Consider the following 19736-nt stretch of genomic DNA (forward strand, 5'->3'; position numbering starts at 1 on the left):
TTCCTAGTGTTTATCCCATGTAATTACAGGGTCCGCTTTTCAGCACTTCCCTTCCAATAGCTTCCAATCTGTGTCAAATGGAGTAATGCCCATAAAGCACACATCCTCTCATATTGAGTCGAGCCATCTCTTCCTCAGCTGTTCCCAGTCGACAGCCCTCAGGACTCAAATTTATACTCTATCTCAAATTAAACCAAATAAAATAATAAGAGAGTTATTCCACCTTTTCAATACAAATTAAATAGTGTTTATTTAATAAAGGTCCTGTTCAGCCATATTGCGTGTAGAACACAGTATTTGAAACACAGTTGTTTTAAAGATGGTCTTAAAACCTATAAGCTTGACACTATAAAAATTGTTTTCCTGAAAACACATTTGTTGAAGTTTTTTTTGCTAGTTGCTTTTACGTCGCGCCGACACAGATAGGTCATATGGCGACGATGGGACACAGAAGGGCTGGGAGTAGGAAGGAAGCGACCGTGGCCTTAATTAAGGTACAGCCTCAGCATTTGCCTGGTGTGAAAATGGGAAACCACGGAAAACCACTGCTGAAGAAGTTGGTTCACTTAGCTGTAGGAATATACGAGAACAAGTCTTCAAATATTCTTCTTAGTATTCAAGAACATAGATACAATTCAAAATTCACAGTCTTGACGAGATGTGGAAATGGGCATATATGCATATTATCTGGGAGATAAGAATAACAAGTCCAGCCACGAGCGCGTTGCAGTACTAGTTGCATGAAACATCAGTCAAGAAACCGCAAGATCGTAACTAGTTCAAATAATCTGTAACTAACATGTTATAAGAAGAATACCACATTTATACAATCACCAGAATGAATCAGGATGGTTCAATAAAATTCTGAGGGTTAATGTACTTACCAATGTCGCCTGCGGAAGAAAGGTAGGTTACTCAATCCCCTCCATATCGTCATCACTGTCTGAGTCGTTCACATTTACAGTATTACTATCCATTCCATGACCATCTACTAACTGGTCTATATCCCACATTATTTTTTCTTCCGTCTCGATGTATTTTATACACATTTCCCAACTTTGAGGAGTCACTAGTTCAATCCCTTCCAGCAACAGTTTTCTTACTTCCGGAAGGGTGAAAGTTTTGTTCCTAGCCACACGGCCCTTAACTTGGCTCCGCACACTTTCAATTGGATTTAAAGAACAATGGTACAGAGGTAACCTTAAAACCTGCCTTTCCGATTGCAATGCAATATCATCTACTCGATACACGCCACACGAGTCCTTAATATGCTGTGGGATGATATTAAGAGAATAGTGGCTACTAACCTCGTCATATTTTCGAGAGTACTAGCAGGATTTGAGTCACTAATCTTAAAAAGGTTGAGAACACAATTTTTCTCCACTTCTCAATGCTTTTCCCTTCTTATGCTTTATGTGAGAAGGGCCAGGCTCACCCATCTTCACTTCACACGGAACATTAACAAAGGTTGTGTAAACATAAATCAAAACAGTTAACTAAATCCTAAACACAAAGACTGACTATCAACTTAATCATATATTATTTCAGTAGCACAGTATACTGTAGATCCCTTTTGTGGTGCTCACAAGCAACCAATCGTGACAAATAAGCATTCAAAAGAAAGAGAATAGACATTAGCAGTGATGAATTGCACTCTCATGTCATAAATATAGATAATTTCTTTAAAAGATGAGTTTTAAAAAATTGTATGAAGTGTGTGATTTGCAAACATTAGCTAAATGAGCAGCCACTGAATACTGCAACGGCTGTTCCGCTGTGGACACGTCGCTACTCTCAAAAGGCACTTGCATGCATGAGTATCAATTATAAATCGACACTAAACAGCTTTTTAAAAGTGAAAATAAACTAATTTAGATGATGTACATAACTTTTACATGGAAATAACATTACTTAACACAAGCAAAGTAATTTTAATGCCTCACCAAAAGGTAGACAGTACCACCACATTTATGTACCAGGTTATTTGAGATAGGGTATAGTCTCAACTTTGCAACCAAGTTACTACTGCTGCGCAGTACATGACTATACCATCTCAGGAGGGTTTCCCACATGTTATCAGTAATTGGACACGCTCTGACATCCTGGTTTCTTACATGGTCCAATTTAGTCAGTCCCAGAGGCCATCGAAGCATCATTTCCATGACATTTTGTGACTGGCCAGCACTCTGTCCCCATATAATATATTGCTACTGGACGAATGACTGTTCTATGTAAGTACAACAGGATCTTCCAGTCGAAAAGGACTCCTGTAACTTGGTGCTACTTCTTCCAGGCTGCGTTTACTCTGTTCCTTGCATCTGGCAGTGATTGCAATGTGAAACAATGTTTGATTCAAAATATGTAAACCAATTTGTTTTTAGAAGACCAAAACAGTTAATGTACCTATTTCTTCGCTCTCCACACTCAAAGTACTGAATTTTCCTGACGTTAAGCCGCTGCCGGTATTTATGCTAGTTGGACCAGGTGTTGTTTTCCATTTAATATCTTTACTAAGTAAAGTATTTTCTTTTAATATGAGCTGTTATCTGTACAATGCTACCACACTGCCTCGAGATATTGGAAAAGATCATAGTGAAGAGATTAAGAACAAGGATAGAACATCACTTTGAAGAACAACATGGCTTCAGAGGCACAATAGACCTAAATTTTGCCGTTAGACATCTAATGGAAAAGTACTGGAAAAAAAGGAAAGATCTGATAGTAGTGTTGCTAGATATAGAGCCTATGACAGTGTTCCAAGGAGCAAAATATGGGAATGTCTGCATAAACTAAGGGTTCCAAGTTCTCTAATTCGTAAGATCCAATTGCTATATGAAAACTGTGAAAGTAGTGTACAAATAGGGAATGTTAGATCTGAATGGTTCCATACAAAGAGAGGTGTACAATAAGGCAGTGCACTCTCCACTACATTTCCTTGCACTCATGGATGTAATCATTAAAGAAATTCAAGCTGCAGAACCTGGAGATTTGAATGCATTAGTGTTTGCAGATGATTTTGCCATTTGGGGAGAAACAGAGCAAGAAGTCCAAAGGAAATTAGATTGCTGGGTCAACAAATTTAAGGAATATAAGTTAACTGTGAGTAAGAGGAAAACAGTAACAATGAAACCCAGCGAATGTGATCTCAAACTTTATAGAGAGAGAATTGAATGGTAGAAAGCTTCAGCTATCTTAGAAGTATTGTATAGAACCAGGGGAGTGCTAAATTGGAAATCCAGAACAGAGTGACAAAAGGTTTCACGTTATTGTATCAGGTACAAAATCCAGTGCAGGACAAAGCACTTCCCATAAAAGCCAAACAATGTTCATATCTTACCTCCTGCCAATCATGACATATGGGTTGGAGACCTGTGTGTTATTGAAAAGAGACATCAGCAAACTGCAAGCATGTGAAATTTAATTTTTACAATCTGCTATGCAAAAAACAAAAAGAGACAGAATTAGAAATGACATGCAAGTGACCTGTACGATAGAAGAAAGACTATGCATTGCACAGTTGAAATGATTTGGGCATGTGCAAAGGATAGAAGAGACTAGAACCCCCAGACAATACTTGAAAATGGCAGTACCTGGAAGGAGACCTGTTGGACGTCCCAGAAGAAGGTGGCTGGACCAAATAAGGGCAGACCTTATTGAGAAAGGAACACCACAGGAGTGAAAGGAGAGGAACTCTATAATGACAGGAACACGTGGAAGCGTATTGTCCACAAAAGTCCTACTCGGCCCGCTAGAAGGATACCCAGATGATGATAAGTATTGTTAAGTTATGCTTCTGTTTAAATACAGTGAAACCCTGCATGCAATGGAATCTTACAAGAAATAAATTGGCAAATACAATGTGCATTGAAAAGGTGGATCCTCTTGTCAATTAATGTCTTATAATTGCACTTCAATATGGAAAAAAAAAAAAAATTTATAGCATATAATGGAATCTTACGGTACCACTGTTCTTTTCCGCTATGCACTGATTTACATTGAGAACAGGCAAACATTATATGAGCTACATTGCACTCACATGTTGTATACTGGGGTCCTGCACAGCAGTCCGAGATGTTTTTTAGTCAATTAACTACATTCTGGACTTTAATTTTTTTTTCACAATTTGCTTTGTCGCACCAACACAAATAGGTCTTACAGTGACGATGAAATAGGAAAGTGTACTCTTTTCCAAGGACCCTGTATATAAGGAGCAGTCAAATGAAAATCGAACACCCGCCATAACACATTCCGCTTGAGAACTGGGAACACTGTTGTTACGTATCGCTACTGACATCACTGGTTGGAGAACTGCACAGCGACAACTCACAGGTGCATGCAGTTCTGGGTTACGTCTTTGCTGGTCTGGTTTAGTGTGTTCGTCCAGCTGTCGAAATGGAGGCAAGCAGAGAAGTGTGGTTCATTTTCTGGTGGCTCAGCACTATGAAGACACTTTGCAGAAACTGCGACATGCCATAAAATCAAAATGCTCTGGACTGCTGTTGGCCAGACTCATCCTGTTGCATGATAATGCTTCCAATCTGGACCTGATGGATGTCAGGTTTCATTCAGACGAGGAAGTGCAAGAGTGGATCCATCAGCGACCTATCTCTTAAATGGAATTTATAGTCTTGTCTCCCAGTGGGATAAATGTAATAACGTTTTTAATGATTACTTTTGAATAAAACCATTCCATGGCCACTTTGGAGCGGCTGTTCAGTTTTCATTTGACTGCCCCTTATATGTCTAATATTATGAAATATATAACTGTGAATACAACAGTGGGTACAATAGAATGTTTTGGAATTAACAATAGGCAGTGGGTTGTCACCTTTACTGTTCATAATGGTAATGGATGACATCTTAAAGGCAGCAAGGGACGATTATGGAGAGAGGAAAGAATGAATGTAATAATGTTTGCAAATGATGTAATCTCGGGAAAAGATGAGGCAACAGCTTTGTTCATGCAGCAATACAAAACTACCGCGAACTCTCAGGCGCATGCACTTTGCTGTATTTGCAGCGTTCGTGCAGTGAGAATTTGGTATTCTGACTGCTAGTCTGCTGTTCTTGCAGGCGAGCATTCCAGTTCCGTACAGTCTGAGAACAGTCAATAGAATTTGGGGATTGTTTTCGGATTTCTAAATGAAAAATATTTACAAAAATGAAATCTTTCTTTTGCAATGACTACTTAAATTTAAAACTTAGACAGAGGATGGTCAAGTGCTATATATGGTCAGCCTTGCTATATGGTGTGGAAACATGGACTCTCAAGAACATATCAGTGAAACGCTTGGAAGCCTTTGAAATGTGGATCCACCATAGGATGCTCAGGATTTAGTGGGTTGCACGACTAACGAACCAAGAAGTACTCAGAAGGGCAAGAGCAAGTCGGGAACTCGTTCAAACAATAAAACTCCGGAAGATCTCTTACCTTGGCCACATCCTTACAAATGACCGTTACCTCATCTTACAGCGGATTGTACAAGGCAAAATACAGGGTCGAAGAGGTGTCGGGAGGAGGCGAACATCATGGCTTGGAAACATCAAAGAATGGACTGGAATTCACAGTGTTGAAAGACTTTTCCACCTAGCTAGAGATCGTTCTGCATTCGCCACAGTGATCACCAACGTCAGGGGGACATGATACGGTACTATGAAGAAGAAGAAATGAGGCATGTGCATCAGCCCCCGTCACACATTGTTCACAAAGCACAGATATTTATACATATGTTCCATGTTTTTTGTTGAAAATAACCTTTCATGATGGCGGTATTCTTAAATAGTGCTGGGGACGGAGCGGAGCAGTTGTTGTGACGTCATCACCCAGTAGTACCGAGTAAACTACCGAGTGAATGTCCTGACACAGGACGTTTAAACACGTTACAGGTATTGCATCCCCCTATTAATACCCTTCTCTCACAACGTAACAACTGTAAATAACTGCATATATATTCACTAGAATTGTTACATACGTAACTGCTAGGGAGTAGGAGGTAGTATGTGGAATAAATATTAGTAACTCGTATAGTTAACTCATTCGAATAGTAAAAGTATGGCGCATACCTATCGAAAGGGTTTGTATACAAGGGGATTGGAAGTTAACAGAAAAGTAATGTATTAACAATTATTTCGTAAGTTCATGTGATACGGTACACGGTTAATGAGAAGAATAACCTGAATATAAAGAATCTTATCAGAATATAATGAAAAACACTGACATAATTTCACCTACAGGATGACAAAAGTAATTACGTAAATGAACGTCGACTGGAATGTCCCTCTTTGCAAATGTGATTACAAAACATATTTGACAACATAGTACTACACGTCCCAATGCCAAACAGCTATCAGTAGAATGCTTCTATAAATACAGTTATTATATAATATATATTATATTATATTATATTATATTATATTATATTATATTTGATGTGTCACCAGCCGTCGCGAATGTGCGGCCACAAAATTTGCATTTTGCGTGTTTCCTATTATCAGTGATGTCAAAAAACTGCCAGGCATCCAACGGTTTTCGTGGCATTTGTGGAACAGCGTTCTGTAAAAATTTCTTTAAATTCCTTTAAATGTTCTAAAAATATAACTACTATCTACGAATATGTTTAAATATCACACTAACACCACAAATATAATCTAACAGACTTTACATTATCTATAAAACATAACAAGCATAGGAAATATATACGTACATTCGAAACACAGATTGAATACAGGTACTTTCGTACGTGTGTTGTGCGCTACACTGTGCTCAGGTCCTCCGCGAGTACTCGCAGTTGTAAGCGGAGGGGATCGGTGGTGCGCTCTACCGCTACAACCGGATTACTCATCGGTATTACTCGCTCCGTCCCCATCTCTATTCTTAAATAAATTCTTGATTAAATGTAGCAATCGTGCATTCTGTTTAAGGAACAAACATGAACAGTTCATTTGCACCCAGTATATGTCCTTAATTAAAAACAATATTGTGATAAAACACATGTGAACTGTCAATGTAAATAGGTCCAAGTATTGTAGATAAACTAGATACATTTTAATGTTCTCTTAGTCTATGCTTACTGATAGGGTGGTAACTAATCACAAATTTCACAGATCATTGACGATATAAAAACTTGTATATTTTCAGATGTCAGACATTAGTTTTATGAGCGACTCCAGTGAATCTTCAACTGATGACAACAATCTAGATTTATTTGATGATAATCTGAAAAGAGCAAGGCTGAAGAATGAAAATAATTGTGTTATAAATAAATATTAATTAATCCTTGCATCGTATTATTGTCACTGATTGAGCTATTAATACCACCCTGTAAAAATCTGTAGAAATAACGTAATATAGACTTAAAAATATATTTTTTTTATTCGTACCTTGCATGTTGCGTGATAATGTCCGGCTTTTCCTTCCAAATGAGTGATATATTTATGATAAAATATGATGCTCAGTAGAACACAACGTCAATAGAATCCAGTAAAAATCAACTGCGAATGGTGCAGACGTCTAACAGCAATATTTACTACTACACGACTGTTCACGCAGGAAGGAATCTGAAACCATTTCCAACTGTTCCTAATCCACACATACACTCTTGTACAAATCATGAACTATCACAGATTTGCTGCACGAACAAAGCTAGTACAACAGCTGAATGTACTGAATAGAAGGAGTAAACAATATGGATTGAGGATCAACATGGAAAAGAGCAAGGCAATGATGAGTAGAGGAAGTAAAGAAGAATACAACTGCAGAATGCCTTTTACCACAGAGATTAATATGGAATAAAGAAGTCATGTACAAGGGATACTACTTACCTATTATGATACATGCAGCAGAAACCTGGACAATGACTCAGAGATGAGAGCAGTGTACAGGCAGCTGAAATGAAATTCTTGAGGAATATGGTACACAAGATATGGGAGGGGGGGATAGAGTGAGAAATTGAGACATATTAAAAGAGCTAAATATGCAAAAATAAATGACAAATTGGAACAGAATGGATAGAGTTGCTTTGGACATGTCAAGCAGATGAAAGAAGAAAGACTGCCAAGACAAGCACAGGAAAGACAGATGACAGGGCAGGGAGGACAAGGGAGACCAAGATTACGATGGATGGACTCTGAAGAACAGCATAGGACATTGGAACCTGGACTGGAACACAGTGTCAGATGGGGAATGGTGGAGGAAAACCATATCTGCCACCACCTGGTATCAGGTAGAAAAGAGGAAATTATATTACATGTGAGAACTAGATATTGTGGGGTGCTTCAAAAGAGATGGGTCCCAGGTGAGAAAATAACTGCACACAATTGGTGGTAGAGAAAAGTTTTATTTGGTAAGTAGAGTACATAAAATAGACACAAATCACTCACAGTAAAGCTGAGAATATCACGTGTACTTTTCGGAGGGAGTCTTCCTCAGCTTGGTCATACACCTCCGATATAGCCATATTTCTGCATTTTCTGTTCACTCATGTTCCTGGCATTGATAATACAGTGAGCTCTTTGTATAATCTGAGCCCACAAGGCAAATAAAAACAACTATACAATCTATACTGCATCCTATGTACATTTTATTACTACTAAGCAAGTTCCTCAGCACAGGGAGATTTGGCATGGTGAGGGTGAGAGGGTTTGCGGCCGTGGCCTATACTAGGAACTGCCCCGGCATTCGTCTTATTGAAAATGGAAATTCTAAGTTCCCATGGAGGGAATTAGATTCTTTTCCACCAATAGAGCATAGAAAATGGAAAACCATTCTCAGGACAGCCGACAGTGGGGACCACCTATAGGTCAATTTCCATTTACTGTAGTTAAACTATACCGCGGGGTAAAGCATGTCCCCTAGCCAACTGCGTTAAATAAAGTTTCTAATGTATTTCAATAGTAACTTAGATTATTATATTAACACAATGTGAGGTATGTGGTGGGGAGAAAAGAAACAAGGGCAAATATGAACACTGATGCTTTCATGGCCCGTAGTTGTAGACATGATATGGGCTTTTGGGGTTATGCGGTGTCAAGAAAACAAGTGAAACTCTTTACATTTCGCAGAGAACTCAGTTCCGCGCCTTCAGAAGAAATCTCGAGTGAACACGAGGAACTCTTCTACAATAATGAGGGTTTGAGTTTAAGAATATTTTACTGTTGGACAAACGTAGTTGTATGCTCAATTGTCACCAGCTGGCTCACTTCTTACAAAATTGTGCAAAAATTAATTTAATCCTCTAGTATATAATACTATATATTTTTTATGTCCAATTAAGATGAAAGTTCACACATAAACAGACATGTTTCGACCTGGCACTGGGTCATCCTCAGTAAGACATGTATGATCTGTTAAAAACACAAGTGGGAGCTGACAACATTAGCTCCAAATGAAATGTTACATATGTATGAAATGAAATGGCGTATGGCTTTTAGTACCGGGATGTGTTCGAGGACTTCGCCTGGCCAGATGCAGGTCTTTTGATTTGACTCCCGTAGGCGACCTGCGCGTCGTGATGAGGATGAAAGGATGATGATGATGAAGGCACGTACACCCAGTCCCCGTGCCAGGGGAATTAACCAATTATGGTTAAAATTCCCGGCCCTGCCGGGAATCGAACCTGGGATCCCTGTGACCAAAGGTCAGCACGCTAACCACTTAGCCACGGAGCCGGACGCATATGTATGAAAGTATGACATTCACTTGACACACAGCTTGAAATTAACCCATTAGCGCCTAGTGTTGCCATATGGCAACGATTTTCGCACCTTTTCTTTTAATGCTGTAGGCAACAAGAAATAATCTGGAAGATTGTGGTGTTATCCGACAGTTAGAGAAGGGTTTGTAGAATCTAGTAATCATGTCTATTTCATTTTAAAATCTATTGTTGTGACATAAAGACTGGTGGACTCTTGGGTATTTTAAGATTCCTGCGAAATGACTGCCAGCTTCACGTAAGAAGGATATAAAATATATAAGTGAAGTTCTTTCATTGGATTATGTTTACAGTAGTGTTGTGCACACTTCATTATATATGTTGTAAGCATTTGAAATAGTACGGGCGCACAATGCCGTAGTAGTGCTTGTTGAATCATTAGCAGGCGCTTATACTCAGTAAAATAGCTGCAGCTGTCAGATCATGATACTTTATACTGATTCATACATCTTCATTTCAGGAAGGGATTTTCCCTTTTAGAAGCACTGGATATGCTACTGACTGAAGATCTCGATGGCGATATTTTTGTGGAACCGCCCTATGTAAATGTACTTACAGATGAGGGCTCCTGCTGATGAAGATGATGGTGGGCTTGTTGACAATCTCTCTCCCCACAGTTACGTGTCAGTGCTGAAATGAAGTTTGTAAATAATGAAAGAGTCGGGATTAGTTACGATGGTGAAGGTGTGTTACCAGAGGACGGAGTGCCTTTTCTGTCTACTGATGCAAGATCTGTTTCAATACCCGATGCTGCGAAAGAGCGGATAACTGATAGAGGAAATAATAAATCAAATAAAAAACCAAGATAGACTGATGGGGCTGATTTCAATATTGGGCGACTGTTGACATTTCCGGAGCCTAGTTATAGCAAGTGAAAATCCATGACTGTTGTTGACATTTTTTAATTGTTTACAGATAACCAGCTGATCGAACATTTAGTTCGAGAGTCTAAAACGTATGGGGTGTTTTTAAATTGTACGGACCCACAAATAACTTCTGATGAAATTCGTTGCTTTGTCGCCATACTTTTCATTTCTGGATATAATAGGTTGCCCTCCAAGCGTTCTTATTGGGACACGCAGGATGATATGAAGACAGTGAAAGATTGTCATTCTCTTTCTCTGTGGCTATCGCGCAAGTACTGAGGGTGGGCTTTTATATGCCTCCGAAAATATAGACTAATAGTTTGTAACTGCATCTGAAGTTCTTCTTCTTATTATTATTATTATTTTTTATTTTATTCTATTGTTCCAGTGAATGTTTTATTTTGACAGGCAATGAACTGTACATATGTGTCTATATACTGTAAACAAATATTTTCTCCTTTGTTCAATAATTCTATTTTTTTTACCGTGATGTGAATAAAAACTGATATTCCATATTCTTACAATAAATAATGCTAAGATATTAACATTGTTATTGCACGAAAACGGAAAGAAAAAAAAACACTTTGCAACCTAAATTCGACTTTCAAAACTCATTGTTTAAAAATAGGTAGTGCAAGCGCCTAGCGTTACCATATGGCAACGTCAAATATCTTATGACCTAGCGATTCCAAAATTCTGAAACTTGTTTTATTAGTTTATTTTGGTCTCAAACATGCGGCAAAACACAATAAGTAAGCAAATCTCAGAAAAAAAATAATTCAGGCACTAATGGGTTAACCAACTGGTGATGATGAACATATGAATCTGGAAAACAACGAAATGAAATGACAATATAGAAAGGATAAGGAAGAGAAGTTCTCTGTGAAACAGAAAGTTTCACCTTGTTTTCTTGACACGGCATAAGCCCGAATCATGTCTACATGAGCAAATATCTTTAACTTCATGCAATGTTGGTTTCAAGTAGACTGGCTCTGTCTTGCCAGTCTTAGTTCCTCTCAGCCCCCAACAAGCTCCAAACTTCAACATCTGTTCAGCGACACACCTTTAGAAGTGAAGGATAATGAAGATGGTAAAGGTGGAAAATGGGTAAGAACAAACACTATACGAGAAAAAAAGTCCAGTGGGTAAATATAAGTAATGAAGGAAAAAAAACAAGTCTTGAATCAAGTCAAATATATGAAGGATGTCATCTGAATGTGAAGAAGCACAGCAAGCAGAGTATTACATTGGAAAACCTGTGATCACACACTAGCGAAAGCTACCAACAGATTGCATCTGAGGGCATGGGTGGCTAGGTATCGGCGCCCAACACAGTCATCATATGCCAAATGGCATAGCAGTCATCCATAAAAACTGCACTTTTATCCAGCTCCATCATTAGCATGCTGGCCTTTGGTCAGAGGGGTCCCGGGTTCGATTCCCGGGAGGGTTGGCAATTTTAACCACTGTTGGTTAATTTCGCTGGCACGGAGGCTGGGTGTGTGTGTCGTTTTCATCATCATTTCATCCTCATCACGACACGCAGTTCGCCTATGGGTGACATCAAAAGACCTTCACCTGGCACGCCGAACATGTCCTCGGACACTTCCAGCACTAAAAGCCATACGCCATTTCATTTCTATTTCATTACTGCACTTTTCTATGATAGAAATGGTGGCCTTGCGGTCTAGGGGTAGCGTGCCTGCCTCTTACCTGGAGCTCCGGGTTGTGATTCCAAGCCAGGGCAGAGAGTTTTACCTGTATCTGAGGGCTGGTTCGAGGTCCACTCAACCTACGTGATTACAATTGACGAGCCATCTAACCGAGTTAGTGGCCTCGGTCTAGAAAGCCAAGAATAATGGCAAAGAGGATTTGTCGTGCCAAACTGCAGGCCTTCGGGCTGAGCAGAGGTTGCTTGGTAGGCCATGGCCCTTTGGGGCTGATGCGCCATGGTTTTTTGTTAAATGGTAGAAATGCCTGTCTGCTATGAGGATCTGTGGGTGAAAGGGCATTGCCATCCATACTGAACTGTTGCATGTTGGGTGGCAATCTTCCAATATGGATGCATAACAAATGAGGATCAGGGGTGCAGTAGATGTCCTGTACCCATCCGTATAGATGTGTCCATGGTCATTATTGAACAGAAGACTGATGTTGGATCATGCAGGAATTTTCCACACATTCAGTAACTTCTGGGTCCATGACAGGACTTACAAGTGCAGAAGAAATGTTGAAAGTGCGAGCCTTGTCAGTTAGGAGAGGTCTAGAAGTGGATGAAACATGAAACCTACTTCATCCACTGGAGCAGTTTTGGTATTTGGAGAACATGCTTAATCGCATTATTGCAACTGCCAAAATCTGAGCACGAGTGTGCGAATGAGAACCAACAAGAACGATGCAAGGTATTCCTGTTCCTTCCCCTTCCCTTCTCAAGCTTAGTCTTGGTGGCTAGTTGTGTCCAGCGTTTGTCTCTCATTAATTATTTGTGGCATCTACTAGGGGGTTCCTTATGAACCTGAGGCTGCTGGCTGCGAACATCGGAGAGCAAGTCGTGAGTGAATGTTACAAGTGTATATTGAGTGAAAGGTTAATGCTTGTGGCAGCGAATGGGTGTGTAATTCGGTAAGAGTTGTGCTTCTGTGTGTGCTGTGCGGTGTGGATGTGCCGAGTTTGTAGCCCAGGGGCCTATGGGCCAGCTGAAGGCCGTTTCATTCTCGTAATAAGTATTTCTTTAATGTTAAATTCTGGTAATACTTGTATTTCTTTTATATTACCTGTGGGTAACAGATCTTCTGTTCTCTGATGAATGTACGAGGCCAATAGAAGTTTATTGGTTTACTATTGAAAGGGCGCTCAGTTATGATAATGTAAATATTTTGTTACCTTTGAATAAATGACAGATGAATTTACGGATGGAAATCTCCCTAACCTCGGTCCACCCCGCTTCCCCTCTGGGTACGTTCCTTTTTCCTCAGCCCTTATGCTAGCACCTTCTCAGTGGTGCCTTTAAAAGTATGAAAGATCACAATAGGAATATAAAGTTGGAATTCAAGAGGACAAATTGGGGCATATATTAATTTGTAGGAAGGAGAGTTAGGGATTGGAATAACTTACCAAGGGAGATGTTCAATAAATTTCCAATTTCCTTGCAATCATTTAAGAAAATGCTAGGAAAACAACAGATAGGAATATACCACCTGGGCGACTGCCCCTAAATGCAGATCAGTACTGATTGATTGATTGATTGTCGGGCACTGTTGGACAATGCCATACTCCTTCATGAACAAGCTTCCGTCAGAAACCTAGTACTACACAGGGAATGGGAAGGTTTAGAATACCCTCCCTATTCACCAGATCTCAGTCCATGTTTATTGTGATTTCATTCTGAAACTAAAGAATCACTTGCGTGGAATGCGCTTCGTTTTGTATAACAGGATATCGGCAGCAGGTAGTACACATTAACGCAACCAACATTGTCAATGGGATTCAGTGCCATTCCCCCACCTTAGGTAAGAATGTATTGATGTCCTAGGGGACTATTTTGAAGAACATTAGCTGTTTAGTTATGTATGTGTTCAGTATGTGCATAATAATATAATAACACTTATACACATCTTTTGATTGCCTCCCTGCCTGCACTTTGCCTTGGCTTTCCCATGCTGCAGTGTTATCGGATATGAAACTGTTGCCACGACTCAGAAACAACCCCCCGCAGATGGAGAGGAACATGAATAGGACACACTGTGACACGTCAGTGTGGGAAGCATAAGGAACAGAGAGGAGACTAGGTCAATACACACTGCCTTTGTTTATTCTAACGTGTGCTCATAGTTTGATACTCTGTACTTTGTTCACATACTGCTTATTTTTCATTAGAATTTTGATGATGATGGGCTCAAAAGAATGAAATGAAATGTAAATCTGATGCAGTACAGTAACATTAGTACAGCAGAACTTGGTCAATTCAAATATGAAGGATCCGCAGAGGAATATGTATTATCCACAAATTCAAATTAAACTCTGCACACCATACTTATCCAAACATTGAATTAAAAAAAAAAAATTCCCTATATTTTTTCAGTAATTCACTTGCAATGACAGTAGAATATGACTAAATAATAACAAACTGTACATGGAATTTCACCATAAAATACACTTAAAAAACACCACAACAATCATTACATTGCCAATATAATTAGTCCTTCACAAATGGTAATTTTCCTTTTGTTTCATCAAAGTTATTTTCATGATAAGTGCAAACTCAAGAAGTTTATTTACTGACTGAAAAAGAAAATCACTTATCCCTGACTACAGTGTCCTAAATCAATTTACAATCGATTATGGATGCAAGTCTCCCAATGCTCCACCTTCTACGCTTTCAGTGAGTTTGTTAACCGAGCGAAGATTGCGTAGCTGGGAGATGGTGGGTTAGAATCTGTGTTCGACAGCCCTGAACATGTTTTCCAGTGGTTTCCCATTTTCACACCAAGCAAACGCTGAGGGTGTACATTGATTAAGGCCATCGCTGCTTCCTTCCTAATCCTAACCTTCAATGTGTTAATGCAACGTTGAAACCACTAGCAAAAGAAAATGTAGGTTTGCTCCTACACGGTATCGAACTGATTTTGAACTGTGCGCTTCATGCACAGTAGCACGGATGCTGTTCCAACTAAATTCAGATCCGATTCTAACAGTTCTTGGACAAGACCAAAGACTGTGAGTTCTGGAGATGTATATTACATTCGACCAATGACCGGCTTGATTACTTTTCATTTTCAATGAGGTTATCTGTTGTTGGGGGGGACCAACACCATTGACCGACCAAAACGTTTTCAATTTATTTTTTTCATTTAAAACTGAACTTTTCTCTTTATAATAGTGCAAAATGTTGGTTAATATCTTCGGTACTTCCGGAGTTATGATCGAAAACATGAAGCCCTGTCCCCTGAGCAAGTCCTTTATTGAGAAGTTTGCGGCTCACTTCCCAAAACTTTTGTTTTTCAGAACCGTTTCCCTGATAAATCTGAAAGTTTTAAGATATTAAGATGACATTTTGCAAGAATGTATATTTCATAGAGAAGAAGAAGATATACTAGAACTATTGAGCTAGTTTTATTGGTTAAGTTTAAAATATTTTAAATGAAAATTAATTAAAAAATTGAGTACTTGAAAATAACTTCATGAAATTTTTTTTTATACTTGATGGATTTCACTCATTCTAGTACATGTTGTACCTATAATGTTACTAAACATAATAAAAGAGGAATCATAGAAAAATATTCATATGTTTCTAGAAATTATCACGGAAATTGCAAAATAATGGCCATGATACACCGCCATTTTGAATAATTAATTACAGTATATATAATGGCATAGGTTTATATGATTTCTAAATATGTAGGCATATTATTAAGGAATAATGTGTCTGTCATACTAAGTTTCCTTTTAGTATTCACGTCCATTGCTGCAGAAAAAAAGTTTAAAACACCTCATTTTTCTATGTTCAAAAGGTGCGATTTGTAGATGAGTTTGCTGTAAGTTCTGAACTGCCCTTGTGTGTTCCAACAAAACATTACCAAGAATCAGTTCTGGAATCATGAGTGAAGAGTTAAACATAATTTTTTGAAAATATGAGAGGTCTAATAATATGCTATCTTTACTTCAAATTGAACATAAATTTTTAGTATTATATAGGAATTAGGAGAGTTTGAATTATATACAAACTCAAATTAAAAACATTTGAATTAACCCAAGTTCTACCATACATGTGTCTGTATCTTGTCTACTGTACCTGGTGAACATGTGAACAGAATATACAAGCAGAAGTAATTTACACACATTAGACTTGTTTTCACCAACCATTTAATTAAGGAGGAATCTTACTGGATTTTCCCTGTCTTCATTAATTTTACCCTGTTTTCCACCTAATTTGGTGAGAGAATTAATATAGTCTAAATTAAGAGACTCAAACTGAAGCCGAGTATGTGTTCCCAGTTATAGGGATGCACAGGCGTTATTTAAATGTATCCGCAGGATTTGTTAAAAATTGCCGCACATGCAAGACAAAGTTTGGAGTGTGTCAAAAAAAAAAAAATCTTGTTCTTCCTTTTTGTTTTTTCCTTGCCATTTTTGGTCAAAAATCTCAATAAGATTCCCCCGTTAATAAAAAAAAGTTTTTTTCTTTTTGCTACGATCAGAATTTACTGCGCGGCTATCTTCTTTGGTTATAATTAGTCGGATCTTTACGAACAGCGAATTGTGCATCGCACAGACAATGTTATGTCTGTTGAGGTATGTTGATATAGAAGGCACTGCTCTATATAATCAGTGCTTTCTTTTGGACATAAGTCACTTAGAGAAAGTAGTTTTAAATGATCAACATTACTTTGCAGCAGTACGTACAAAATTGCAAATTACGCTCAACATCGGGTGAAGAAAATATTTGTCGCAACTCGCCACACTCTCTTAGTGACTTCAAACTGTCTAATAAATTGAAAATACAGAGACTGATATAAAGCCTTCATTTCACAGAAGAAATTGTTGATTTTTGTCCACCTATAGAACTTTCTTTTCTTTTATTATTATCTTTATTGGCCACATTAGACCACTTGAGTCATTCCACATTCACATTCTTTCTGAAGGTTATACTATTTTATCAATATATAACCAGAAGAAATTTAAACAAAGCTACTTAGATTTAGTGCATGATAATGACTGGGCACATTCATACAACCATACATGTAGCCTGCTATGACACCAACAGTAGGAATTACTATTCTTACTTGATGGTTGTTTTGAAGTGAGAAGGTGAGGGAGAACTTTATGTTCTAAAATTATGGATCCTCCTGTAAACTACTGTTTTGCTCCAAGATTAGCACTGATAGTCATTGTTACGTTTGTCGAACTTAAAATAAACATGATTAACGAAACCAAGTCTAATTCTTTTTGTTTGTACATAAAATTAATATTATAACACTTATATTTTGTACAGTATAAATTACAAAAATATATCATAAATACATTAAATATAAAAACATGTACAACTTTAAAAAAGAAAAATATGAGAGTAACGAAGTTCTCTTTACTTCTGGACTAAAATTCAATTACACTAAAAATACTCGCTTCTTCACACAAATAAATATGAAAGGAATGAATGGTTACAGTTTTAAAAGGGAAAGAATTTCATTCCTGACAAGGTTAACGATGTTTGCGTTCTAATGATGTATATGTAATACAATACAATACAATACAATACAAGAGAGTTCTCCTTAAGGAATAAAAATAAAAGCATGTTTCTTTTCTGACGTGCATCAAAAGCTGTATCTTGCCATCTTGTACTTGTTAGAGTACACTGGATGTATCTGAACTAAGAACCAGCCATTACATCTAGTGAACTTCATTTTTAACAACCATTTTCAATACTAGTATATTGTATGATTGTTTTTAAAAGAAATACACGTTTAACTATTCTAAATTCATGAATAAAAATGTTTAAAATAAAATTTGGAAAATTAGAAGAACGTTTCACTCCTCATTGGGGGGGACATCTTCAGCTTATAAAAAATACTAAAGTACGCCAAAACACAGCAAATATTTAACAAGTAAACACGCTAAAATTAATTTAAAAGTTTTTGGAACACTGCATATTTATAACACTATAGTCTTTGTCCAAAAGTATGGCTTCCAATTGAGATAGCTGAATAAAATTCAGGGAACACAATTGTCAAAAATTACCAGTGGCCCAGTGTGGGATGGGCTCATCAGTTGGATACTGCACCTTCCCAAGACACTAGCTGGCTAGTCTTTTTTTTTTAATGTACAGATCTTGTATATCTGCATCCTGTGGCAATAATATTCCAGGTCATAAAAGATATGATGTGTATGACAACACAGATGTAAGATGTGATTAACATTCTGAAGGGACCAGCAGGGAAACTCCTCAACAAATCCTTTCAATACACTAAAAGTAAAATGACATATTTTTAGACCATTTTTAATTCAAGGGACCAGTTTCAAACATAATTTAGGAAGATAAAGTGTTAACATTGTATAAACTGGTACTATCAACAAATGGGACACACACACAAGGAACAAATGTGTACAGAGTGACACACTTCAGACTTCCAGTCCAACAGAACTCATTTACAAGTGGTCAATTTACCAAAACTTTTATTTGAATTCCACATCTGGTGTTTTAAGTGTCTTCTATATAGTCTCATTATATATTTTAATGTGTCATGTGTCGGCAGAGATCAGTGCTACATAGTGCTGTTACTTGCCAAGGTAATGCTGAAACTGCCTGCCTTATACGATTTTATCTTTAACACCTCTTGTCTTGTGTACAGTGACTCTATATGTACAGTGTGGCCAAGGCCAGTCCAGCCGCCATGTTTTAGCCAAGTACTCAATCGGCTGATAGATGAAGGAGTGATATTATTATTTCAACAAAGAATAGACTAGGCCAATGTTTTAAGATGTTATTCCGTGATGTGCGACCAATTCTGTGCCCTGGTTTGGTTAGTACTGGTAGATATCCGCTGTATTTTAAACATTATATTTGCTACTATCGGTTTTGCTAATGCATTGTTATTACTGTTATCGATACCTTCTTCTTTTTCTACCGTTCTTCCCACAACTGCGGGTTGTGGGTAGGAACTGCGTCACATATGTGGATTTGGTCCTGTTTAACGGCCGGATGCTATCCCCGACGCAAATCATATATTGTACCCGTCTAAATGGTGCCTGATTGAGTTTGGGGAAGCTGGAGTAATTTTTGTTACGGAACATTGGGTTACAAGCAAGTATACATCAGCTGTTACCGTGCCGTGCCGCTGCAGGCGGACGTGTTATGTCACCAGGCTGGTGAAGGTCGCCACGTCACGCATTACGTCACTTAGCGAGCCGACCGCCGAGAGGGGAAGGATACTCTGGATACATCTACTTGCCGGTGTGAAGGACGAATTACGTCACAAGGAGGGTGATAGCCAACGAACATCGAGGAAGGTGCTGGAAGGTCTTGAGATTATTCTAGAAAGAATTCGAGGAGAAATCTCTAAGAAAAATCTGAAGAGAACAGTATAGTTTCTACGAGAGAATCGAACGGAAGAGTCTCTGAGGAGAAGTTAAGTAAGACAGTCTTCAGGAGGAACATCGTATAATT

The sequence above is a fragment of the Anabrus simplex genome, chromosome 12 (assembly GCF_040414725.1).
Source record: "Anabrus simplex isolate iqAnaSimp1 chromosome 12, ASM4041472v1, whole genome shotgun sequence".
NCBI classification, from domain to species: Eukaryota; Metazoa; Arthropoda; class Insecta; order Orthoptera; family Tettigoniidae; genus Anabrus; species Anabrus simplex.